The sequence below is a fragment of the Coregonus clupeaformis genome, chromosome 15 (assembly GCF_020615455.1).
Source record: "Coregonus clupeaformis isolate EN_2021a chromosome 15, ASM2061545v1, whole genome shotgun sequence".
NCBI lineage: Eukaryota > Metazoa > Chordata > Actinopteri > Salmoniformes > Salmonidae > Coregonus > Coregonus clupeaformis.
This window is the reverse complement of record NC_059206.1, coordinates 36,013,653-36,040,578: the sequence shown is the minus strand read 5'-3', so window position 1 is coordinate 36,040,578 and position 26,926 is coordinate 36,013,653. Positions and strand designations below refer to the sequence as shown.

Genomic DNA, 26,926 nt, shown 5'->3' with positions numbered 1-26,926 from the left:
CATAGCAGGTTAGGAGAATTTACGCAGCAGGTTAGGATAATTAACGGGGCAGGTTAGGAGACATAGGTTAAGATTAGGAAAAGGGTTAGGGTTAGCTAAAGTGCTCTCCTAACCTGCTATGAAAAGTCACTGTACTCCCTCTAGTCACAACCGTACCAGGATGTCATCCTCCAAATAGCAGGCTCTATGTTGTCACCTCCACCACAGACTTATAGTATAAACAGTTGTCTTCTTTAAACATGGTTAAATGGGCTACTTATTAATATGGTAGGTCATCATATAATATACATTTCATTCACAGAATATATAATATAAATTGGGCTTTGTATGAGAATTGTGAATCTCTTTATGCTAATCTTAGTGGTGTTTCTGTATGGTTTCCGCCTTTCTGTCCAGCTATTTTCTATTGGCATCTAGTTCTCCTCTCTCTCTGTTTCTCTGTTTCTGTGTTTTCCCTCGAAATTGTGTGGCTGTGGTGGAGCCTGTAGCCTGAAGGGAAAACACAAAGGGAAGACTTCAACCCAGCTCAAGTCAGATGCCAGACTGTGTGTGTGTTTGCACTGCCTCTGTCAGACACACAGACATACACAATATCCACACAATATCCACACAATATCCACACAATATCCACACACACACACACACACACACACTTGTGTTTGAGCTGTCTGAACTTAGGCCTTCAGTAATTCAGTAGGCCGCCTGCCCGCCTCGCTCAACTGGGCAGCAGACAGGAAACACCAACCATTTTTTCTAGGTGAAACATTTTGTTTCATGCCACAACTCCTGTCAAGTGTCTTGGTTGTCTCCTGCACGCCTCTAACCTTTCAGACGGCTTTTCTTACAATCGCACACACACACACGCACGCACGCCCTCACGCACGCACGCACGCACGCACACACACATGCACACACGCACACATGCACACACACACAGTGACATCACTGTTTTGAAGCACTGTCACTGTGAGTCGGGTTTCCAGAATATATATCCTCAACAGAATGTGTCCCCAGCTCGGTGACACTCAGTACATCCCAATCTCTGAAATAATATGTCACTGGAGATTGTGTTGCACCAGTGGGGAATAAAGTGGGACACGTCCCCTAGTTACCTCAGTCACAGTGTACCAGTGGAAGAGGATCTAAGCCTTAAATCTCAATCTCAAACCATATAAAATGTGCTTTATGTACAGTGTTCCTTATGATATCAAAGGGCTTAATTCTACCTCTCCCTTCGACCTAACCTCTCATCATACATGTGTACAGTATGTTTACTGAATAACAGAGCAGCCAGGTCACCCGTGATACAAGTCAGTATTAAACGTCCATCCATGTCTGAGGACGTCGGGAGATGACGTGGAAACCGGCCACTAGGGTCAACAGTGAGCGCTGTTACCTTCAAATAGATTTCGGTTTTGCTGGTGTTGTGGACGGGGATGGCGGATGGGCATAAGCATCTACCTCTGATTCCAAAGGTTGCAAGTTTGAATCCAACAAGAGGATGTTGTTTTTTATATTTTTGTTTTAAGCCTATCCCAAACCTTAGCCCTTACTTTAACCATTCAGAGTTAATGCCTAACCTTAAGAATTTGGAGTTAATGCCTGAACTTAACCTTAAACACTTCTAAATTTGACGTTTAGAACATCTTCAAACTTTGACGTTTGAGAAACATGGATGAACGTCTAATTCAGACGTGAGACTGTGAGAGTTGGTGGACCAGAGACCAGTCACACAACTGACATGTCCCCTTTAGTGTGCTGATGGTATTTCATTGTTTGTTGTGAATGATTCATTTCTATGTACCCAATCTTGTATCCACAGTTATGGAGGCAAAGGGCCTTATGAGAAAAGAGCACATCACATGTGACTCGTATGTTAAGGTATGTGACTCTGCACAGCAGCATTTGTATGCTTCGGTTCCAAACAGTCATGGTATTCAATCGAGACTCAGATTAGTTTAATCAGGTGTGTTAATGCTAGGCTGGAAGAAAAGATTGCATGCACGAACACACACACACACACTCCAGATATCTCAGTTTTCTGTTTTCAATGTGGCTGATAAACTGGTAACAGTAGTCATGTGGCTTTTGATGACCTGTTTCCTCTCTCAGCAGACCTTGGCACAGGTCAGACGGATTGGTGCCAGCGGTATCATACTGTGTGTGTGTGTGTGTGTGTGCGTGGGTGTATATGCGCTTGTGTGTGTGTCTGCGTGTGTGTGTGCAAGTGCATGTGTGTGTGTCTGCTTGTGTGTGTGCGAGAGTATGGTAGACAGACGTGGAGGACATACCGTACTGTCACAGATGCTGACCTCTAGTCTTCTCTAGTCTTCTGTCCTCTGTGTCTACATGAAGTGTATGCCGGTGTGAATACTGTCTCTTACTGTGTCAGTCAGTCTCAGTCTGGAAATCCCAGTCCCAGCCTGCCAGAGCAACCCTTATAAAGAGTATTTGTTTACAAAATACTGTCCACACACATTTGTGATTTTATTTAATCCATATTATGGAGAAAATGAGGTTTGCGAAATACCATAATGCTGGTTTGATTGAATGAAGCTCTAAGTGTGTGTTCTCTCAGGTGGGAATGGTACCTGATGATGATCCTGGAGGTCGACAGAAGACTAAGATGGTGCCGGACTGCAAGTGCCCCATCTTCCTGGAAACATTTTACTTGTGAGCCCAAATATTTTACTCTTCTATCTCAAATAAGGACAACAACACAACCGTTTGATTTTCAACAACTTTTTATGACTTATTTTTGTGTATCTGTGAATCTGTATTTGTCTGTGTGTTTTTTGTCATCACTCATGCCTCAGTGTTTTGATTCCCACTTTACAGTATGGGACAGTATAGCTCAATGAATGTCAGTCTCCCTGTCTGTGTCTGCCCTGTGGTCATTCAGCCATGCAATGTGACAGTATTCTAAGCTTTATTCCATTCCATTCCAGCATCATTAGGAGCTTAGTGAAGAGCAGGATTATCCCAATAGTGTGAAGCCTTTCAACAGACCCTTTCCTAATCCCAATAGAACCTCTCATAATCTTATCAAATTATTTCATAATCTATCAGAGGTTTCAATTTATATTAATTGCCATTATACTATAGTAGTTGTATGCAATAGGACCCTAGGACTTGACTGGGTGTATTATAACGGATGGTGTTTCTGTTGTTTTCAGTGTTGTCACTGAGGAGAAGCACCATAAGAGGCTACTGTTCACCATGTGGAACTGTGACCAAATCTCAAGGTATCAGTCAATGGCATGGTGATGATGATGATGATGATGATGAAGATAATGATGATGGTGATTCATTTGATGATGAATGTTGAATATTAAGAAATGCATGTTCTTCTGCTTCTACTTCTCAGCATTCTTACACACACACATATGCACAGACACGCACACGCCCCCCACACACACACGCACACGCACACACACACACACACACACACAGTGTTTATTAAATGGATCACATTTTCTTTGCAACTTTGGATAGAAAACGAATAGCTTTTGCTCATAATAAAATGTATTGTGTGGTCATCCTCACAATTCAAGCCAGTCCTCCATGAAAGCAATTCAGTTTGTCCTTATTTTAGGCTTACAGTTTTTTTCAATTGCTTACACACTAAAATTAAAACTTTCCCACAATTAGCAAAACCTTACACTCAAGGAGCAAAACACCGGCCTAGATTTGCACAACTGTAAGCACATTGTCAGCTTCACACTTTTTGCAAAACATTACACACAGTGATTTGCAAAACACTAAACACACTTGTATGCATTTGACACAGAAATGTATCTTCTATCAACAGAAAATCCATAGCTTACTGCATGTACTATATCAACAGTTTTGGTATCTATTCCTGTATCATTTTACAGTAAGCCACATGTATTTTGTTTGGCCAACATAGGATTGAACGTCGAGAACACCAAGGAGGCAGGGGCCCCATATTCACACAGGAGCAAGAGAGAGAGATCATAAACCTCGTTTTGGCCAATAATGCAATCAGACTTCAAGCCCATATTGTCAATGATCACCGAATTTTCAATAATGTCCAACAGGTCTCTCTGTCAACAATAGCCCGTATCCTTAAAAAACATCAAGTTCTGATGAAACAACTGTATAAAGTGCCATTTGAAGGAAATTCAGACAGGGTGAAAGGCCTGCGGCGTGAATATGTGGTGGTACGTTTTGTTCACTGACTGTAGTAGTGTGTACTGCACACATAACCTTTTTACTGTACATGTCATTTTACTGTATAGCAGACCTACAGTAAATTAATCTACACAATGTGATCTTTTGCTGTATTTCAGAGAGTTTTGCAAATGGATGCGGAGGAAGTCCCGCATGAGTTGATATACATTGATGAGGCTGGATTTAACCTGACAACAGTGAGAAGAAGGGGAAGAAACATAATTGGCCACAGGGCTATTGTCAATGTACCAGGGCAATGTGGGGGTAACATTACCCTTTGTGCTGCCATTACACAGAATGGGGTCCTCCATGCCAACTTGGGTCCTTACAACACTGACCTCATTCTTACATTATTAGACAGATTACACAATATTATCACAGCAGCAAACCAAAGGGACCAGATGCAATACATTGTCGTCTGGGACAATGTAGCTTTCCATCGTTCTGCTCTGGTCCAAAACTGGTTTCATCAACACCCACAATTTACAGTTCAATACCTTCCACCATACTCCCCCTTCCTAAACTGTCACGATCGTTAGACGAAGTGGACCAAGGCGCAGCGTGATGAACGAACATATTTTATTATCGTCAGTGATAATACAAACAAAACAACAAACGATACGTGCAGTCCTACGGTTAAACACAACCAATATGGAACAAACCAAACGGAACAAGATCCCACAACTACTGTGGGTAAACTGGCAGTTTAAATGTGGTTCCCAATCAGAGACAACCAGCCACAGCTGACACTCGTTGCCTCTGATTGAGAACCACACTAGCCAACATAGAAATAGAACACATAGAACAACAACACAGAAACCAAACACATAGAATCTACACACCCTGGCTCAACATATAGAGTCCCCAGAGCCAGGGTGTGACAGTACCCCCCCCCAAAGGCGCGGACTGCGACCGCGCCTCAATCAATCAATCAATCAATCAATTTTATTTTATATAGCCCTTCTTACATCAGCTAATATCTCGAAGTGCTGTACAGAAACCCAGCCTAAAACCCCAAACAGCTAGTAATGCAGGTGTAGAAGCACGGTGGCTAGGAAAAACTCCCTAGAAAGCCTAGGAAGAAACCTAGAGAGGAACCAGGCTATGAGGGGTGGCCAGTCCTCTTCTGGCTGTGCCGGGTGAAGATTATAACAGAACCATGCCAAGATGTTCAAAAATGTTCATAAGTGACAAGCATGGTCAAATAATAATCAGGAATAAATCTCAGTTGGCTTTTCATAGCCGATCATTAAGAGTTGAAAACAGCAGGTCTGGGACAGGTAGGGGTTCCATAACCGCAGGCAGAACAGTTGAAACTGGAATAGCAGCAAGGCCAGGCGGACTCAACATAAACCAAACAGGGGAGGGCTGGGTGGGCATTCCTCCTCGGAGGCGGTTCCGGCTCCGGGCTTGCCCACCACCCTCCAATAATCCCCCCGTAGCGCCCCTGGTCCGGTCTGGCCCCACTGGCTGGAGCTGGACTGGACATCGTAGGAGCGGATTGCTTAAGCTCCGGTGTGGAGCAGCTGACCGGTACCTGACCAGGCACCGGTGACCCAGGCACGGGTTGTGCCGGACTGACGACGCGCACCCCTGGCTTGGTGCGTGGAGCAGGAACGGGCCGGACCGGGCCGACGACGCGCACCCCTGGCTTGGTGCGTGGAGCAGGAACGGGCCGGACCGGGCTGACGATGCGCACCCCTGGCTTGGCACGTGGAGCAGCAACGGGCCGGACCGGGCTGACGATGCGCACCCCTGGCTTGGTGCGTGGAGCAGGAACGGGCCGGACCGGGCTGACGATGCACACCCCTGGCATGGTGCGTGGAGCAGGAACAGGCCGGACCGGGCTGGCGACGCGCACCATTAGCTTGGTACGGGGAGCAGGTACAGGCCGGGCCGGGCTGGCGACGCACACCATAGGCTTGGTGCGAGTGGCAGGAACAGGCCGGGCCGGGCTGGCGACGCGCACCGTAGACTTGGTGCGAGTGGCAGGAACAGGCCGGGCCGGGCTGGCGACGCGCACCATAGACTTGGTGCGAGTGGCAGGAACAGGCCGGGCCGGGCTGGCGACGCGCACCGTAGGCTTGGTGCGAGTGGCAGGAACAGGCCGGGCCGGGCTGGCGACGCGCACCGTAGGTTTGGTGCGAGTGGCAGGAACAGGCCGGGCCGGGCTGGCGACGCGCACCGTAGGCTTGGTGCGAGGAGCAGGAACAGGCCGGGCCGGGCTGGCGACGCGCACCGTAGGCTTGGTGCGAGGGGCAGGAACAGGCCGGGCCGGGCTGGCGACGCGCACCGTAGGTTTGGTGCGAGTGGCAGGAACAGGCCGGGCCGGGCTGGCGACGCGCACCGTAGGCTGGGTGCGAGGAGCAGGAACAGGCCGGGCCGGGCTGGCGACGCACACCGTAGGCTTGGTGCGGGGAGCAGGAACAGGCCGGGCGGGGCTGGCGACGCGCACCGTAGGCTTGGTGCGAGGGGCAGGAACAGGCCGGGCCGGGCTGGTGACGCGCACCGTAGGCTTGGTGCGAGGAGCAGGAACAGGCCTTACTGGGCTGACGACTCGCACCCCTGGCTTGGTGCGAGTGGCAGGAACAGGCCGGGCCAGGCTGGCGACGCGCACCATTACCTTGGTGCGGGGAGCAGGAACAGACCGGACCGTACTGGGGACACACACCACTGGCCCTACGCAGGGATCTGGAACGGGCCGGACCGGACTGGTAACACACCCCAGTACCTCTCGCCGTGCCTCTACACCTTCCTTCCCCTCTTTGACCAGTGGCCCCCGTAACCTGGCGGCCTCCTCTGTCAACCTCCCAATTCGCCCTGTGGCAGCCTCCTGCTGCCCAGTCGCCCATGCCGTGTGCCCCCCCCTAAAAAATGTTTGGGGTTGCCTCTCGTCCGTCCGACGACGACACTGTTGACGCCGTTGCTCCTCTCTCGCCAGGGCCTTAATCTTAGCCCATGGCCCTTTTCCCCCGAGCATGTCCTCCCAGGACCACCCTTTGCCCACCTGGGCCATCGCCAACCTCTCCAGCTCATTTCCCGGCACTTCCTCCCATGTCCAGGCTGCCTGCTCCTGGACACGCTGCTTGGTCCTGGTATGGTGGGATCTTCTGTCACGATCGTTAGACGAAGTGGACCAAGGCGCAGCGTGATGAACGAACATATTTTATTATCGTCAGTGATAATACAAACAAACGATACGTGCAGTCCTACGGTTAAACACAACCAACACGGAACAAACCAAACGGAACAAGATCCCACAACTACTGTGGGTAAACTGGCAGTTTAAATGTGGTTCCCAATCAGAGACAACCAGCCACAGCTGACACTCGTTGCCTCTGATTGAGAACCACACTAGCCAACATAGAAATAGAACACATAGAACAACAACACAGAAACCAAACACATAGAATCTACACACCCTGGCTCAACATATAGAGTCCCCAGAGCCAGGATGTGACATAAACCCCATCGAGGAGTTCTTCTCAGCATGGTGGTGGAAGGTTTATGATCTCCGGCCCTATGTCCAGATGGCCCTCATTCAAGCTACAGTATGGTGGAAGCATGTGATCAAATTGAAGCAGCATCCATACAAGGGTGGATTCGTCACTCCAAAAGATTCTTCCCATGTTGCCTTGCAAATGAAAATATAGCCTGTGATGTTGACGAGGCCCTGTGGCCAGATCCAGCTAGGCGGAGAGATTTTTAGGTTATTTTTCTTTTTTATTCGGTACTGAACTGGATATGTAATTTATGTTACAGTATTACTGTAAACTTACAGTACAATGGTACGTTCAGTAATACTGTATGAAAACTGGAAAATGTTTTGTTATGAATGTTTTGTTGAAATGTTCAGTATTGACTGACTTGAGTACATGAAAATAAATACATATTTTCATTAGTCTGCACAATTGGTGTCATGTGGTGTTGGTGAATTTATTTTTACACTTTCTCTGTGTAAATGCTAAAAGTGTTTTAGGTTGAGCACAGGAGTGTTTAACTGATTCAAACAGAATCAGACCATATGATGGTTGGGTTTATGTTATGACAACAAAATAAGGTTTTTATAAGACATTGTATAGTTTTGACAAAAGTGTTCCATTTTGCAAATGATCTGAGGTGTTGTGCTACTTTGGTGTAGTGTTGTGCTAATTGTGTGAAGGGGTTTGAAAAACCGGGCCCTGTTTTCAAAATTGTGCTTAAGCAATTGAAAGAAACTGTATTCTGTGTCCAGGAAAAGGCCGCTCTGTGCTTGATTTATTCTCTTTGAAAAAAGGTCTGGATTAGTTAGACCATTCCTCGTGAACAAGCAAACCATTAAGTGACATCAGTTTAATGGTCTTCAATGGACAAAGTCCCAAACACACACTGCATAGTGTTTTGCAATCATAATGGTAATGGTATTGGGTTGGGTTTAATGGTAAATGTCACTAATCACACTACATATAGAGATGTTTTCTAGTAATTTTATGACTACCATTCAATGGTTTATAATTGTACTATTTTATTAGAGTTTTAGTCTCTAGCACATTTCTCCATCAAAGTTTTGAGCTTTTAGGACAAGCCTTAAATTAGAATTGCACCATAGGGATAGCCCTCTCAGAGCTGCCATTTGTTGGATAATTCAAGGAGAGTTGGGTTGAAGCATTGTGTCGCTAAGAGAAGGACAAACTGAATTGCTTTCATGGAGGACTGGCTTGACTTCATCATTTGCAAAAGCTATTGGTTTTCTACCCAGAGTTGTTGTGATCGATTTAATAGACACAATAGACCAGCAAAATTGATAAAAATGTGTGCCAGTAGCAGGGACAGTGGCATCTAGTGGGAAAAACCTGGTACTTTCACACTACTTTATGATAAATAATGCAAGTGACTTCAATGGCTAATTTCTATGAACGAGGGGGGGTGGGGGGGGGATCAACAGATTCACAGGGAATACATTAAAAAGGATGAAGAAGCAATACTCCAAGCCACAGCTCCATACTACTGTATACTGGTTGTTGGGGTGGGATTGCCGTGGGGTGTGGGTGGCTTTTTAACATTTTATTGGATTCGTCATGTCTTACTCAATGGTAAGAAGACGTTTGGTATAAATCAGATGTTAGGTACTATATTTATTGAATATTATGTGAATCCTATGAATCAAATTTGGGTGCAATCAATTAGCTTAATTTAATGTTGCAGGAATGCTAATCTTACCGGTATCTGTTTCTAAATACAGAGACAATTTCAGAACAATCTGCAATGGTGGGTGTCATGGCTTGCTGAAATTACAGTACATGGACTGGCTCTATTGGAAAAGAACATGCTTGGTTAGTTAGTCAGTAAACAACCGATAGCCAAACACCTCTCCACCTTTATAGTATGTGTGTGCGTGTGTGTGTGTGTGTGTGTGTGTGTGTGTGTGTGTGTGTGTAAAAGAGAGAGAGATAGAGGAATAAAAATGAAGAGTCTGAGTCACAGTACATGTGTCTAAAAACAGGATATAAAACCTGCACTCTTCCAGAGGCACGACACACCACTCCGATTTTCTCCCTCTGTCTTTAAGGCAATGTGTCTCTAGGGATAGCAGTTTTTAAATCCCTATTATCTCAGACACAGAGCCTGTTAAATAAGTCAACAGTAGCAGTGCCCGTTCAGCACTACTCTCACACCACAGCATATTTAGCACAGTACCTGTCTGCAATGCTACACCTACAGTCCCAACACTGTGGCTGGCACATTTTATAACGTGGTTCAAAATATGACACAACAACATGGAATCTCCCTACTGCTCATATTTTCCCTGTAGGAAACATGATGAAGTTGTGATAATTTGATGATCATGACCCTGTTGCTTATCAGATAAGAGTTCATGTTATTGTCTGTGTGGACCGCTCTGGGTGGGATACAGTTTGTATGAGTACCCTTGGGTGTGGGAGTATGTCTGAGGTGGGATGTTGTGTGTATTATCACCCCCATCGTCATCTGTGTGCACTAGAATTGTCTGGGTGGGGGGCAGTAGTGTTGATGATTAAACCAGTGTATCACAGCAGGGGTAAGAAATTAAATTGCTAGCCAAGGGACAGGATTGCTGCGCGTCAGGAAGAGAACCATATAATTTGACCATTGATTTAATTGATCTATTTATCTCTCTCTCTCGCTGTCTGTCTGTCTGTCTGTCTGTCTGTCTGTCTGTCTGTCTGTCTGTCTGTCTGTCTGTCTGTCTGTCTGTCTGTCTGTCTGTCTGTCTGCAGGAGAAGTGAGCTGCTGGGGTGTATGAGTTTTGGCATGCGTTCCCTCATGGACCCACAGAAGGTGAGTTTGTTGATCTTCATACATTCCTCTACACTTCACTGTAACCCTCCACATACCATTGTAACCCTACACATACCACTGTAACCTTCCACACACCACTGTAACCCTCCACATACCACTGTAACCCTCGACATACCACTGTAACCCTCCACATACCACTGTAACCCTCCACACACCACTGTAACCCTCCACACACCACTGTAACCCTCCACACACCACTGTAACCCTCCACACACCACTGTAACCCTCCACATACCACTGTAACCCTACAAACACCACTGTAACCTTCCACATACCACTGTCACCCTCTACATACCACTGTAACCCTCCACATACAAATGTAACCCTCCACACACCACTGTAACCGTCCACACACCACGGTAACCCTCGACATACTACTGTAACCCTCGACATACCACTGTAACCCTCTACATACCACTGTAACTGTCCACATACCACTGTAACCATCCATATACCACTGTAACATTCTACATACCACTGCAACCCTCCACACACCATTGTAACCGTCCACATACCCCTGTAATCATCCACACACCACTGTAACCCTCCACATACCACTGTAACCCTCCACACACCACTGTAACCCTCCACACACCACTGTAACCCTCCACACACCACTGTAACCCTCCACACACCACTGTAACCCTCCACATACCACTGTAACCCTCCACACACCACTGTAACCCTCCACACACCACTGTAACCCTCCACACACCACTGTAACTCTCCACATACCACTGTAACCCTTCAAACACCACTGTAACCTTCCACATACCACTGTCACCCTCTACATACCACTGTAACCCTCCACATACAAATGTAACCCTCCACACACCACTGTAACCGTCCACACACCACTGTAACCCTCGACATACTACTGTAACCCTCGACATACCACTGTAACCCTCTACATACCACTGTAACTGTCCACATACCACTGTAACCATCCATATACCACTGTAACATTCTACATACCACTGCAACCCTCCACACACCATTGTAACCGTCCACATACCACTGTAATCATCCACACACCACTGTAACCCTCCACATACCACTGTAACCCTCCACACACCACTGTAACCCTCCACACACCACTGTAACCCTCCACACACCACTGTAACCCTCCACACACCACTGTAACCCTCCACATACCACTGTAACCGTCCACACACCACTGTAACCGTCCACACACCACTGTAAACCTCGACATACTACTGTAACCCTCAACATACCACTGTAACCCTCTACATACCACTGTAACTGTCCACATACCACTGTAACCATCCATATACCACTGTAACATTCTACATACCACTGCAACCCTCCACACACCATTGTAACCATCCACATACCACTGTAATCACCCACATACCACTGTAACCCTCCACATAACACTGTAACCCTTCAGTCCTTACTCCACCTTAGTATAAGAGGGTCACTCAGTCATTATCTCTCTCCCTCTCTCTGAGTGTGTGTGTGTGTCAGACCATGAAAATACCTGTTTAGTCCAGAGTGAGTGAGCAGCCGTGGCCACAGGAAACACCCCTGTGGCCTCGGGTGTTACAACACATCACTACTGCCTTCAAAAAGCCTACTGTACCTCAGTCCCTCTAGTCTAGTGATACAGCCATATTAGTCTATGGTTACAGCACAGATACAGTACAGCAGTTTTTATGGTGTCCTTGTGCAACTGGGTCCTGGACTTCCTAATGGGCCTACCCCAAGTGGTGAAGGTATGCAACAACACATCTGCCACGCTGATCCTAAACACGGAGGCCCCACAGGGGCTCCTTGGAAAATAACCTCTCCCTCAACATCACCAAAACGAAGGAGTTGATTTTGGACTACAAGAGACAGCAGAGCGAGCATGCCCCCATCCACATCGACGGGGCCACAGTGGAGAGGGTCAAAGCTTCAAGTTCCTCGTGTGCACATCACTGACCACCTGAAATGGTCCCTTCACACAGACAGTGACAAGAAGATCATCAAGGACCTCAGCCACCTGAACCACGGCCTGGTCACCCCGCTACCATCTAGAAGGCGGAGACAGTACAGGTGCATCAAAGCTGGAACCAAGAGACTGATAGAGGCTGTTTATCTCTAGGCCATCAGACTGTTAAACAGTCACCACTAGCCGGCCTCCGCCCAGTACCCTGCCCTGAACCTTAGTCACTATTACTAGCCGGCTACCACCCTGCACCTTAGAAACTGCTGCCCTATGTTCATAGAGTCATTGAACACTGGTCACTCTAATAATGTTTACATACTGAGAAGGGCTTACCAAGGAAAAATTCCATAAGGAATAATTCAAGGTAAAAAGGCCCACCGGAACTCTTAAATGTTTACATACTATTTTACCAACTTTATATGTATATACTGTATTCTAGTCATGGTTCATCCTACATAACTACTGTTATACACACCTTTTCTATTCATATACTTTCCATAATGTCTATACACACCATTATATATATATATATATATATATATATATATATATATATATATATATATATATATATATATATATATATATACATATATATATATATATATACACAGTGCCTTCGGAAAGTATTCAGACCCCTTGACTTTTTCAACATTTTGTTATGTTACAGCCTTAATCTAAAATGGATTACATAAATTAAAATCCTCAGCAATCTACATTTTTACATTTTAGTCATTTAGCAGACACTCTTATCCAGAGCAACTTACAGTTAGTGAACACATATATATATATATTTTTTTATACTGGCCCCCCGTGGGAATCGAACCCACAACCCTGGCGTTGCAAACGCCATGCTCTATCAACTGAGCTACATCCCTGCCGGCCATTCCCTCCCCTACCCTGGACGACGCTGGGCCAATTGTGCGCCGCCCATGAGTCTCCCGGTCGCGGCCGGCTGCGACAGAGCCTGGATTCGAACCAGGATCTCTAGTGGCACAGTTGGCACTGGGATGCAGTGCCTTAGACCACTGCGCCACTCAGGAGTACACACAATACTCCATCTACACACAATACTCCATCTACACACAATACTCCATAATGATAAAGCAAAAATCGTTTAAAAAAAAGAAAGTTTAGCAAATTAATATTTAAAAAAATAACGGAAATACCTTATTTACATAAGTATTCAGACCCTTTGCTATGAGACTCGAAATTTAGCTCAGGTGCATCCTGTTTCCATTGATCATCCTTGAGATGTTTCTACAAATTAATTGGAGTCCACCTGTGGTAAATTCAATTGATTGGACATGATTTGGAAAGGCACACACCTGTCTATATAAGGTCCCTTAGTTGACAGTGCATGTCAGAGCAAAAACCAAGCCATGAGGTCGAAGGAATTGTCCGTAGAGCTCAGAGACAGAAATGTGTCGAGGCACAGATCTGGGGAAGGGTACCAAAAAATGTCTGCAGCATTGAAGGTCCCCAAGAACACAGTGGCCTCCATCATTCTTAAATGGAAGAAGTTTGGAACCACCAAGACACGCCCGGCCAAACTGAGCAATCGGGGGAGAAGGGCCTTGGTCAGGGAGGTGACCAAGAACCCGATGGTCACTCTGACAGAGCTCTAGAGTTCCTCTGTGGAGATGAGAGAACCTTCCAGATGGACAACAATCTCTGCATCACTCCACCAATCAGGCCTTTATGGTAGAGTGGCCAGACGGAAGCCACTCCTCAGTAAAAGGCACTTGACAGCCCGCTTGGAGTTAGCCAAAAGGCACATAAAGACTCTCAGACCATGAGAAACAAGATTCTCTGGTCCGATGAAACCAAGATTGAACTCTTTGGCCTGAATGCCAAGCGTCACATCTGGAGGAAACCTGGCACCCTCCCAACAGTGAAGAATGGTGGTGGCAGTATCATGCTGTGGGGATGTTTTTCAGCGGCAGGGACTGAGAGAATTGTCAGGATCGAGGCAAAGATGAACGGAGCAAAGTACAGAGAGATCCTTGATGAAAACCTGCTCCAGAGCGCTCAGGACCTCAGACTGGGGCGAAGGTTCACCTTCCAACAGGACAACGACCCTAAGCACACAGCCAAGACAATGCAGGAGTGGCTTCAGGAGAAGTCTCTGAATGTCCTTGAGTGGCCCAGCCAGAGCCCGGACTGGAACCCGATCGAACATCTCTGGAGAGACCTGAAAATAGCTGTGCAGCAACGCTCCCCATCCAACCTGACAGAGCTTGAGAGGATCTGTAGAGAAGATGGGAGAAACTCCCCAAATACAGGTGAGCCAAGCTTGTAGCGTCATACCTAAGAAGACTCGAGGCTGTAATCGCTGCCAAAGGTGTTCAACAAAGTACTGAGTAAAGGGTCAGAATATTTATGTAAATGTAATATTTCCGTTTATTTTTTATTATTTTTAGCAAAAATGTCTAAAAACCTTTTTTTGCTTTATCATTATGGGGTATCGTGTGTAGATTGATGAGTAAAAAATTATCAATTTTAGAATAAGGCTGTAACCTAACAAAATGTGGAAAAAATCAAGGGGTCTGAATACTTTCCGAAGGCAGTGTATATTCCGGATTTCTTAACTTCTTCCTTTTTACTTTTTAGATTATGTGCTGGGTATTACTGCACTGTTGGAGTTAGAAACGCAAGCGTTTCATTGCACCTGCGATAACATCTGCAAATCTGTTTATGTGACCAGTACACTTTGATTTGATTTGAACACCTCACTACTACCCTCATAGCAGTCCTTCTGGTGTTACAAAAGATCAGTACTGCCCTCACATATAGCAGTTATTCTGGTGTTACAAAATATTAGTACGGCCCTCACATATAGCAATTATTCTGGTGTTTCACAATATTAGTACTGCCCTCACATATAGCAGTTATTCTGGTGTTACAACATATTAGTACGGCCCTCACATACAGCAGCTATTATGGTGTTACAAAATATCAGTATGGACCTCAAAGCAGTTTGTATTTGACCAACCCACGACAGACCTAGTTGCTGTTAGGGTGCTGTTGGGCGAAGAGACAAACTCAATAGTTATAGCAAGAACTGTTACTTTTAAGTACACAGCAGGTGAGAACAAGCTGTAATGTTGTTTTTATTTGCGAGGAACAAGGCAGGAAGGCAATTTCTGTTGTCCACTTGTGTGAGCTATCAGAACACACTGTCCTCTTAGGCCTTCAGTGATTTAATAGGCCGCCTGCCTGCCTCGCTCAACTGGGCAGCAGATAGGTGAAACATTTTATGTCAGGCCACAACACCTGTCAAGTTTCCTGGTAGTCTCCCACACGCCTCTTGCCTTTCAGCTGCCTTTTTTTTTTTGACAATCTACACCCACTGCACCAAATGAAGTGCACCTAGTAGTCTATACTGGAGAGACCACGTGTGGCTGTTTTATGACAGTCTGGGAATATTTAGCCAAGGAAACATTTTGGGTTGGTCTCAGGGACTGTAAAACAGTTAGGAAGACTTAAAATGTGATTAAGTGAAGCAGCAGCAAAGATGTTGAATGAGCAATGAATGAGCATGGAGAGCCTCACAAGTTTGAGGAAATGACCTTATGTCTTTCAGTCTAATACAGCTATTTACTTACTTTTGTAGCTCTTCGTCAGAAGCACACTTTTTGTAAGTAGTTAATCCTAATTGTCCTTTCCAAGCTGGAATTTAGCCCGAAAGGATTTGAGAAATGTGATTGGTTGAAGATAGGCCTATGACATGATATTGGCCTATGTCTCGTCTTGCTCTGCGCAGGATATCCGATCTCAAAAACGATTGGAGAAGTGTTTAACATCACCAGTACCTTATGATATATTTATTTTAATGAAATCAACCTTTTTTGCTAAATTAGTGGTGTTTGAATTTGTTGATAAAATGCGGGACATTATTGTTTGGTTGCGGGACACTGGACAAAGGGCCAAAATGCGGGACTGTCCTGCACAATCCGGGACATGTGGTCACCATAGTTGAGGTGTCAGATTAAAAGTTCAGTGTCTCCACCAGAGGAGTTACTGAAACTAAAAGTAGACTACTGCTGGGATTTCCTCAGCTGTACTTATAGTTTCAGCTGAGTTTTTCTTAGCTCTTCCTCTTTCACCTTCCTGTTTAATTATTCACTCTTAATTTATCCAACTGTCTCCCGCCCCCCTGTGCTCACACAGTCCTGTATATAAAAACTCCCAAAGGCAGGGAGGTCTGTGCCTCTCACTGGGTGTCTCTCATTTACATTTACATTTACATCATTTAGCAGACGCTCTCTCAATAGTCTATAGTGGCATCCTCTCCTTGTCTCCTCTACTTTATCTGCACAGATCTGACAATACATGATAGGAGATAAGCAAATGGAAACGAGATAAGGGGAGGAAGCTCTTAGAGACTATTGATATGACTCCTGTTGTTTCCCATGGCAATCTAAAGCAGACAGGTCGTATGCTCACTCAAACACACCCAGGCCTCTGATGCAATGGTCAGTGCAATGTGTTTTATTCATAATGTACCTCAGATAACTGAAAGGATTCTATGTATTTTAAGATTCAGACCCATTAAAAAAAGACCACTTCTGACATTCAGGTGTTTATAATTATTTTGCTCTGCGGTCCCTGCATATTTATTATATTCCTGTAATGTGAGCTGTGAGAACAATGCCCACAACACACACACACACACACACACACACACACACACACACACACACACACACACACACACACACACACACACACACACACACACACACACACACACACACACACACACACACACACACACACACACACACACACATACACAAACACTGCATTGACCACAATCAATATTCAGCCTATTTCCCATACAAAGTAAGCCTTTTCCTGGCATTTATTTCAAACTCTGTATTTAATTGGCTTGATTTGCTAATGTGGAGATTAAGCATTGAGTCACTGGGAGTTCTCAGATTCATCTCTCAGCTCCCTCCTGCTACTGTCAACCTCCACAACTCCTTGGCCTTATTCATCTTCATCTATCCCCCCTTATCTCTCTCCTTTCTTTCTTTCTTTCTTTCTTTCTTTCTTTCTTTCTTTCTTTCTTTCTTTCTTTCTTTCTTTCTTTCTTTCTTTCTTTCTTTCTTTCTTTCTTTCTTTCTTTCTTTCTTTCTTTCTTTCTTTCTTTCTTTCTTTCTTTCTTTCTTTCTTTCTTTCTTTCTTTCTTTCTTTCTTTCTTTCTTTCTTTCTTTCTTTCTCTCTCTCCCCTTGCCCCTCCCTCTGGTTTCTGTTTGTCTAATGGGCATCATACTAGTCAGGGGTGGCACAGTCAGTGCTTATACTTACAGTACATGTCTCCCCTCCCCCACTCAACCTCTCTCCCTCGTCTCTCCCCCTCGCCCCACAGCCTGCAGAAGTCTGTCCACTCAGATAAAATGATTTTACCAGCGATTATTGTTACAGTCCACAGAATCACATCTATTTACTACAAAAGAGCTCAGACTTCAGCTTAGAACCACCTCAATAAGGGACAGTGAGAAGAGACCAGTACAGAGAACACTCTGCATTCTGCACTCTCACTGGATGGAGGAAGACCTAGGCTAGCTGCTGCACTGTACAGTGTGTGTAGTTAGTGTGTGTGTTTGTGTGTGTGTTTGTGTGTACGTTGCTCTAGGGCAGTGGAGCCAGAGAAGGTAGTGTTGTGTGTAGTGTGTGTGTTTGTGCATTTATGAATCGGTGGAAGGAAGAATGCTCTCATTTCATTTCATATTTAATGTATTTGTCATTATAGTGAGCCCCCCAGCCAGAATAGCCTCTAAACAAGACAACATACAGTACAGATCATGAACAGCTTTCTTTCACTATTCTCTCTCCCTCCACACATACTTCACTGCAAATACACATTCAAATGCTTCAAATGCAAATACTCCTGTTCTCTTCCCTTCCTCTCTCTTCCTGACACTAACAGTGTGGTTGTTGTGTTGTGTTGGCTGCTGTAGGAGATCAGGGGCTGGTATTACCTACTGGGGGAAGAGCTGGGGAAGACCAAGCACCTGAGAGTGTCCTCCCATCCCCAACGACACCAACAACACACCCCCGGTCAGTGGACCATCTAGCCATTCCACATCTCTGTATGCTACAGTACATGTGTGCCATATGTAGTGTGTATGAGGGTTTAAATATATGATGGTATATTCAGGGGAGCTCAGATGAGTGCACACATATGTCTGGCGTGTATTTGTGTGTCCAGCAGACCACTGAGTCGAGTTTGTGTGTGTGTGTGTGTTACGTGTGTATGACTGTGTGCGGACAGTGCTGGGCTCGCGGCTGGGGCAATCTAAAGGGGGCTTAGCATTATGGGTCTGGAGGTCGGGCGAGGGGTGCGGGGGGAAATGGGGATTAAGGAAGTAAGGGATTGGGAGAGAGAAGTAGGGAGGGGGGAGGGAGGAGGGGGCTGGACAAGCGCTCAGCATCTGAGTGGTTGCAAAGAGCTCTGTGTTTGTACTGCGTGCTGGAGTGAAACTGCAGAGCTGCACACACGCTGCTGTTTACTTTCATTCTTTCCTCCACACTCTGACCATCTTTTCGGTTTTCTGTGGAGAAGAGTGACTGCTCTCTCACCTATCTATGCTCTTTGACCTTGGTGCTGGTGGACTATAGAGGAGTTATGCTTTTGAGTGCCTGCCCCCTGAGCAGCCTAGAGTAGGTGAGTGTTGTCTTTGTGCACTCAGGAGTACAGTATAGTATAGTGTTGTTGTTTGAGATGTAGAAAGATAGAAGCGCTTAATTAGCGGGTTTTAGTGTTTATTCTCTCTCTCTCTGTCACACTCGTTTTCTGTCTCTGCTCTCTGTCTCTCGTTTGTCTCTCTCTCTTTTCTGTCTCTCTTTATTGGTGAGTGAGTGAGAGAGAGACACACACCTTTGATGCATTATTTAATTACCATGTAATGGTATGCCATGTGTAATTTATATTTGCATGTCATCCTCTCAGACTGAGATTGACCCAGTGAAATAGTAATCACGCTCATTTGCCCTGCTTGGCTGAGCTCAGATTGTCTCATGCAATTTGCAATGGTGTGTGTGTGTGTGTGTGTGTGTGTGCGTGTGTGTGTGTGTGTGTGTGTTTATTCTGTATATAATGGCTGTCTGATAAGAACTGGGGCAGTTGTCACTTCAGACTTTTAGTGCTGGTTAGAAAGTATTTGTGTTCTGACAATGGCTTGAGGCTGCTCTGACCCATGCCCAGGGGTGAGATGGGAAAACGTTCCTTCAGTCTGAAGCTGATGGACTGAAATGAATCTAAAAGCTATAATGTTAGAGTAAGGATAGCCCATTGCTATAGCCAGACGATGAGACATGACGGTAGGAGCTACACTCAGCATTCTACAAAGAACCATATGTTTATTATTCTTTATTTGTTCACATCTGAATAGATCTTAACCAAGGGTGAACATAAGATAAGATATTACATGTAGACCAGACAGACATGCTCCTCAAATCCTATCAATATTTCTGTCAGTATGGCTCTGAATGTTTCCTCCATATTGATTAAACCTGTTGTGTTGTGTTGTGTGTAATCAGATCAATATACAGTACACACTGAGGCTACAACACATTAGGAACACCTGCTCTTTCCATGACCTAGATTGACCAGGTGAATCCAGGTGAAAGCTATGATCCCTTATTACAAGCATTTCGCTACACCCGCAATTGCATCTGATAAACACCTGTATGTGACAATTCAATTTGATTTGATTCTTATTGATGTCACTTGTTAAATCCACTTCAATCAGTGTATATGAAGGGGAAGAGACGGGTTAAATAAAGATTTTTAAGCCTTGAGACAATTGAGAAATGGATCGTGTATGTGCAATTCAGAGGGTGAATGGACAAGACAAAATATTTAAGTGCCTTTGAACGGGGTATGGTAGTAGGTGCCATGCGCACCGGTTTGAGTGTGTCAAGAACTGCAACGCTGCTGGGTTTTTCACGCTCAACAGTTTCCCATGTGTATCAACCACCCAAAGGACATCCAGCCATCTTGACACAACTGTGGGAAGCATTGGAGTCAACATGGGCCAGCATTCCTGTAGAACGCTTTCAACACCTTGTAGAGTCCGTGCCCCGATGAATTGAGTCTGTTCTGGGGGCAAAAGGGGATGAACTCAATATTAGGAAGGTGTTCCTAATGTTTTGTACAATCAGTGTATGTGTACATATTTTGTGAGTGTGTGTGTGTGTGTGTGAAACAGTGTGTGATCTGGCTCTTCATATCGAAGCCTGTGGTTGTCTTGTGTGTGTGTGAGTGTGTGTCCATGTGTGTGTGTGTGTGTGTATTTGTGCATCGCACATCAGTGCTTATTCTCTCCTGTACTGTCGGCATCTGGGTGAATGTAGGGCAGCTAAACTCTGTCTGTCCTAACCAGAAACATGGACATGGGATTGGGCAATCCAATTAATCTATTGTAGCCTTCCTCTCTTTATCTTTCTTCATCTCACCCTCTTTTCTGTCCCACAGTACCACTCTCATCCATGTTCTGTTCTTTTCTCTCTCTTTCTCAACCCCTTTGTCTCTCGCTCTCCCTTTCTCTCCCACCCTCTCTCTCACTCATTCACTTTTATCTTTCATCCGTCTCCTTTGCCGTCTCTTACACGTCATTAGTTGTATAAGAAATGAAAAGAAAGCCTTTTTATCAACATTCAGCTTGACATAACAGGTTACAACTAATGATTATATGACACATTTGGTTTTTAAACTCACACCTTTATGCCATCCTCTGAGACCAATCCCAGTGATAATACAGTGATCTAGGCACAAGAGCAGGAGTGGGGCTTGAACCAGCGATACTCCAGTTACTGACCAGAAAGGCTACAGTATATTTGCCCAATGAAGCTAAATGACATAGCTAGCTAAAGCAGGAAGTTGAGCAGATGTGTGGGCACATCTGGTTTGACAGAGCACCAGTCCCAGTGTTGTTCCCTACAGCGGTGTAGTGTTGGTCGGTGTGCCATGCAACCCTGCCTGATCTCTTTGGCCTACTTTCAAGTTTCAAGTTTTAATGCCACGTGCATAAGTACAGTGAAATGCCTTTCTTGCTAGCTCTAAACCCAACAATACAGTAATTAATAACAATGTAATACTAAAAATAACATAAGGTAGAGCAAAAAAATCAAAATAAGACATAAGAAGACCACGAGAAAGTAAGTAAACATACAGGGTCAGTCAGTTCCAGTACCATACTTACAATATGCAGGGATACTGCAGTGATAGAGGTAGATACAGTGCATTTGGAAAGTATTCAGACCCCTTGACTTTTTCCACATTTTGTTACGTTACAGCCTTATTCTAAAATTGATTACATTATTTTTTCCCCTCATCAATCCACACACAATACCCCATAATGACTAAGCGAAAACAGTTTTTTAGAAATGTTTGCACATTTTGCTATGAGACTAGAAATTGAGCTCAGGTGTATCCTGTTTCCATCTATCATCCTTGAGATGTTTCTACAAGTTGATTGGAGCCCACCTGTGGTAAATTCAATTGATTGAACATGATTTGGAAAAGGCACACACCTGTCTATAGAAGGTCCCACAGTTGACAGTGCATGTCAGAGCAAAAACCACGCCATGAGGTCAAAGGAATTGTCCGTAGAGCTCCGAGATAGGATTGTGTCGATGCACAGATCTGGGGAAGGGTACCAAAAACTTTCTGCAGCATTGAAGGTCCCCAAGAACACAGTGGCCTCCATCATTCTTAAATGGAAGAAGTTTGGAACCACCAAGACTCTTCCTAGAGCTGGTCCGCCTGGCTAAACTGAGCAATCGGGGGAGAAGGGCCATGGTCAAGGAGGTGACCAAGAACCCAATGGTCACTCTGACAGAGCTCCAGAGTTCCTCTGTGGAGATGGGAGAACCTTCCAGAAGGACAACCATCTCTGCAGCACTCCACCAACCTTTATGGTAGAGTGGCCAGACAGAACCACTCCTCAGTAAAAGGCACATGACAGTCCACTTGGAGTTTGCCAAAAGGCACCTAAAGGACTCTCAAACCATGAGAAAAAAGCATTACGTCTGGAGGAAACCTGGCACCATCCCTACGGTGAAGCATGGTGATGGCAGCATCATACTGTGGGGATGTTTTTCAGCACCAGGGACTGGGAGACTAGTCAGGATCGAGGGAAAGATGAATGGAACAAAGTACAGAGAGATCCTTGATGAAAACCTGCTCCAGAATGCTCAGGACCTCAGACTGGGGGGAAGGTTCACCTTCCAACAGGACAACAACCGTAAGCACACAGCCAAGACAACGCAGGAGTGGCTTCGGGACAAGTCTTTGAATGTCCTTGAGTGGCCCAGCCAAGCTTGTAGCATCATACCCAAGAAGAACAATGCTGTCATCGCTGCCAAAGGTGTTCAACAAAGTACTGAGTAAAGGGTCTGAATACTTACAGTACCAGTCAAAAGTTTGGACACACCTACTCATTCAAGGGTTTTTCTTTATTTTTGCAATTTCTACATTGTAGAATAATAGTGAAGGCATCAAAACTATGAAATAACACATATGGAATCATGTAGTAGTAACCAAAAAGGTGTTAAACAAATCAAAATATATTTTAGATGTTAGATTCTTCAAAGTAGCCATACTTTTCCTTGATAACAGCTTTGCACACTCTTGGCATTCTCTCAACCAGCTTCACGAGGAATGCTTTTCCTCCTTCACTCTCCTTGGTCAAATAGTCCTTACACAGCCTGGAGGTGTGTTTTGGGTCATTGTCCTGTTGAAAAACATATGATAGTCCCACTAAGCACAAACCAGATGGGATGGTGTATCACTGCAGAATGCTGTGGTAACCATGCTGGTTAAGTGTGCCTTGAGTTCTAAATAAATCACAGACAGTATCACCAGCAAAGCACCCCCACACCATCACACTTCCTCCTCCATGCTTCACTGTGGGAACCACACATGCGGAGATCATCCGTTCACCTACTCTGCGTCTCACAAAGACACGTTGGTTGGAATCAAAAATCTCAAATTTGGACTCATCAGACCAAAGAACAGATTTCCACCGGTCTAATGTCCATTGCTCATGTTTCTTGGCCCAAGCAAGTCTCTTCTTCTTTTTGGTGTCCTTTTCTAGTGGTTTCTTTGCAGCAATTCGTCCATGAAGGCCTGATTCACGCAGTCTCCTCTGAACAGTTGATGTTGAGATGTGTCTGTTACTTGAACTCTGTGAAGCATTTATTTGGGCTGCAATTTCTAGGTGCAGTTAACTCTAAGAACTTATTCTCTGCAGCAGAGGTAACACTGGGTCTTCCTTTCCTGTGGTGGTCCTCATGAGAGCCAGTTTCATCACAGCACTTGATGGTTTTTGTAACTGCACTTGAAGAAACTTTCAAAGTTCTTGAAATGTTCCGTGTTGGCTGACCGTCTTGTCTTAAAGTAATGATGGACTGTCGTTTCTCTTTGCTTATTTGAACTGTTCTTGCCATAATATGGACTTGGCCTTTTACAAAATAGGGCTATCTTCTGTATACCACCCCTACCTTGTCACAACACAACTGATTGGCTCAAACGCATTAAGAAGGAAAGAAATTCCACAAATTAACTTTTATCAAGACACACCTGTTAATTGAAATGCATTCCAGGTGACTATCTCATGAAGCTGGTTGAGAGAATGCCAAGAGTGTGCAAAGCTGTCATCAAGGCAAAGGGTGGCTACTTTGAGGAATCAAAAATATAAAATATATTTTGATTTGTTTAACACTTTTTTGGTTACTACATGATTCCATGTGTTATTTCATAGTTTTGATGTCTTCGCTATTGTTCTACAATGTAGAAAATAGTAAAAATAAATAAAACCCCTTGAATGAGTAGGTGTGTCCAAAACATTTGACTGGTACTGTATGTAAATATGATATTTTATTATTCATATTTTTTTAAACATTTGCAAATATTTCTGTAAACCTGTTTTTGCTTTGTCATTATTGGGTATTGTGTGTAGATTGATGAGGGAAAAAACGATTTAATCAATTTTAGAATAATGCTGTAACGTAACAAAATGTGGAAAAAGTCAAGGGGTCTGAATACTTTCAATGCAATGTATGCATAGGGGTAAGGTTACTAGGGATATATATTATAAACAGTAGCAGCAGCGCATATGATGATTGTATGTGAGTGGGTGTGTTGGTGTGTGGGTGTGTAGAGTTAGTATAAATGTATGTGCATATTAGGTGTGTGTGAGCAAATAATGAAGTGAGTGTTTGTGTGTGTGTGTGTTACAGTGTCAGGGTGCGTGGGTGTGTAGGGCCCTGTGAGTGTGCTTAGAGACAGTGTACAACAATTATAAAATTGTCAACTCAGATAGTCTGTGTAGCTATTTAGTTAGCTATTTAGCAGTCTTATGGCTTGGGGATGGAAGCTATTCAGGAGCCTGTTGGTGTAAGACTTGATGCACTGGTCCCGCTTGCCGTGCGGAAGCAGAGAGAACAGTCTAGGACCCATCTTAATGCAAAGTCCCAGGGGCAGGCTGGGTAACAGCCCTGTTGCCCTGTTGCATCTGCCAAACTGCACTGTTCACACAACGCAGCTGTTAGCCTACCAGAATAGAATAAAATAAAATACAATACAATAGAATATAACCACTAACTGCTCTATGCAGTTGTTCTAGCCACACAGCGCCTTCCAGGCAACAGAACCAACAAAGACAAGAGCCTATGTCCACCCAACAAGTAATATGGAAATTGGGATCCAATTGACGTAAGCCTGGCTCTCTGTTATATCTGTTACATAAGGAAGAGAACTGCTGTGTTATCAGAAGACTAAAAGTAAATATGGGAGATGACAAAAGAGCTTGCTGAAAGGAGGCTCTTAATGTTAATCACTGCGTTGCTGTTAAATAAAAACAGAGAGAGAAAGAGAGTGAGAGAGAGCGAGAGAGAGAGAGAGGGAGAGATGCATGGTGTCTGGTTAGACTGTAAACTCTCCTTCCAGACTCACATTAAGAATCTCCAATCCAAAGTCAAATCTAGAATCGGCTTCCTATTTCGCAACAAAGCCTCCTTCACTCATGCTGCCAAACATGCCCTCGTAAAACGGACTATCCTACCGATCCTTGACTTCGGCGATGTCATTTACAAAATAGCCTCAAACTCTACTCAGCAAATTGGATGTAGTCTATCACAGTGCCATCCGTTTTGTCTCCAAAGCCCCATACACTACCCACCACTGTGACCTGTACGCTCTTGTTGGCTGGTCCTCACTACATGTTCGTCGTCAAACCCACTGGCTCCAGGCCATCTATAAATCACTGCTAGGCAAATCCCCGCCTTATCTTAGCTCATTGGTCACCATAGCAACACCCACCCGTAGTCTGCGCTCCAGCAGGTCTCACTGGTCATCCCCAAAGCCAACACCTCCTTTGGCCGTCATTCCTTCCAGTTCTCTGCTGCCAATGACTGGAACGAATTGCAAAAATCTCTGAAGCTGGAGACTCTTATCTCCCTCACTAACTTTAAGCATCAGTTGTCAGAGCACCTTACCGATCACTGCACCTGTACACAGCCCATCTGAAATTAGCCCACCCAACTACCTCATCCCTATATTGTTATTTATTTTGCTCATTTACACCCCAGTATCTCTATTTGCACATAATCTCTTGCACATCTATCATTCCAGTGTTAATACTAATTGTAATTATTTTGCACTATAGCCTATTTATTGCCTTACCTCCACAACTTGCTACATTTGCACACACTGTATATATATTTTCTGTTGTATTTTTTGACTTTATGTTTTTTTTTACCCCATATGTAACTCTGTGTTGTTGTTTTTATCGCACTGCTTTGCTTTATCTTGGCCAGGTCGCAGTTGTAAATGAGAACTTGTTCTCAACTGGCTTACCTGGTTAAATAAAGGTGAAATAAAAAAATAAGTTAGCCTTTGCTTTCCTGACTGCTTGTGTATATTGGTTCCTAACTTCCCTGAAAAGTTGCATATCGCGGGGGCTATTTGATGCTAATGCTGTACGCCACAGGATGTTTTTGTGCTGGTCAAGGGCAGTCAAGTCTGAGGAGAACCAGGGGCTATATCGGTTCTTAGTTCTGTATTTTTTGAATGGGGCATGTTTATTTAAGATTGAGAGGAAATTACTTTTAAGGAACAACCAGGCATCCTCTACTGACGGAATGAGATCTATATCCATCCAGGATACCTGGGCCAGGTCAATTAGGAAGGCCTCCTCGCTAAAGTGTTTTAGGGAGCGTTTGACAGTGATGAGGGGTGGTCGTTTGACCGCGGACCCGTTACGGACGCAGGCAATAAGGCAGTGATCGCTGAGATCCTGGTTGAAGACAGCTGAGGTGTATTTAGAGGGTATGTTAGTCAGGATGATATCTATGAGGGTACCCATGTTTAAGGATTTAGGGTTGTACCTGGTAGGTTCGTTGATAATTTGCGTGAGGTTGAGGGCATCTAGCTTGGATTGTAGGATG

General features: G+C 44.6%; 1 protein-coding gene and 1 long non-coding RNA gene across 2 annotated transcripts in view; both read left to right on the top strand.

Moving 5' to 3' along the window:
- The first annotated feature begins 2,584 nt into the window (after window positions 1-2,584).
- LOC121583320 lies at window positions 2,585-10,495 on the top strand. The gene is made up of 3 exons (XR_006003495.1): window positions 2,585-2,673; window positions 3,177-3,245; window positions 10,431-10,495. It is a non-coding gene; the product is annotated as an uncharacterized LOC121583320 (long non-coding RNA).
- Window positions 10,496-18,441: 7,946 nt separating this feature from the next.
- The window catches only part of LOC121583482 (regulator of G-protein signaling 3-like), a 57,717-nt gene continuing 49,232 nt past the window's right edge, over window positions 18,442-26,926 (top strand). Inside the window, exon 1 of the mRNA XM_041899632.2 lies at window positions 18,442-18,532. The gene's annotated coding sequence lies outside the window, so the exon portion shown is untranslated. The remainder of the gene's footprint in view (window positions 18,533-26,926) is intronic.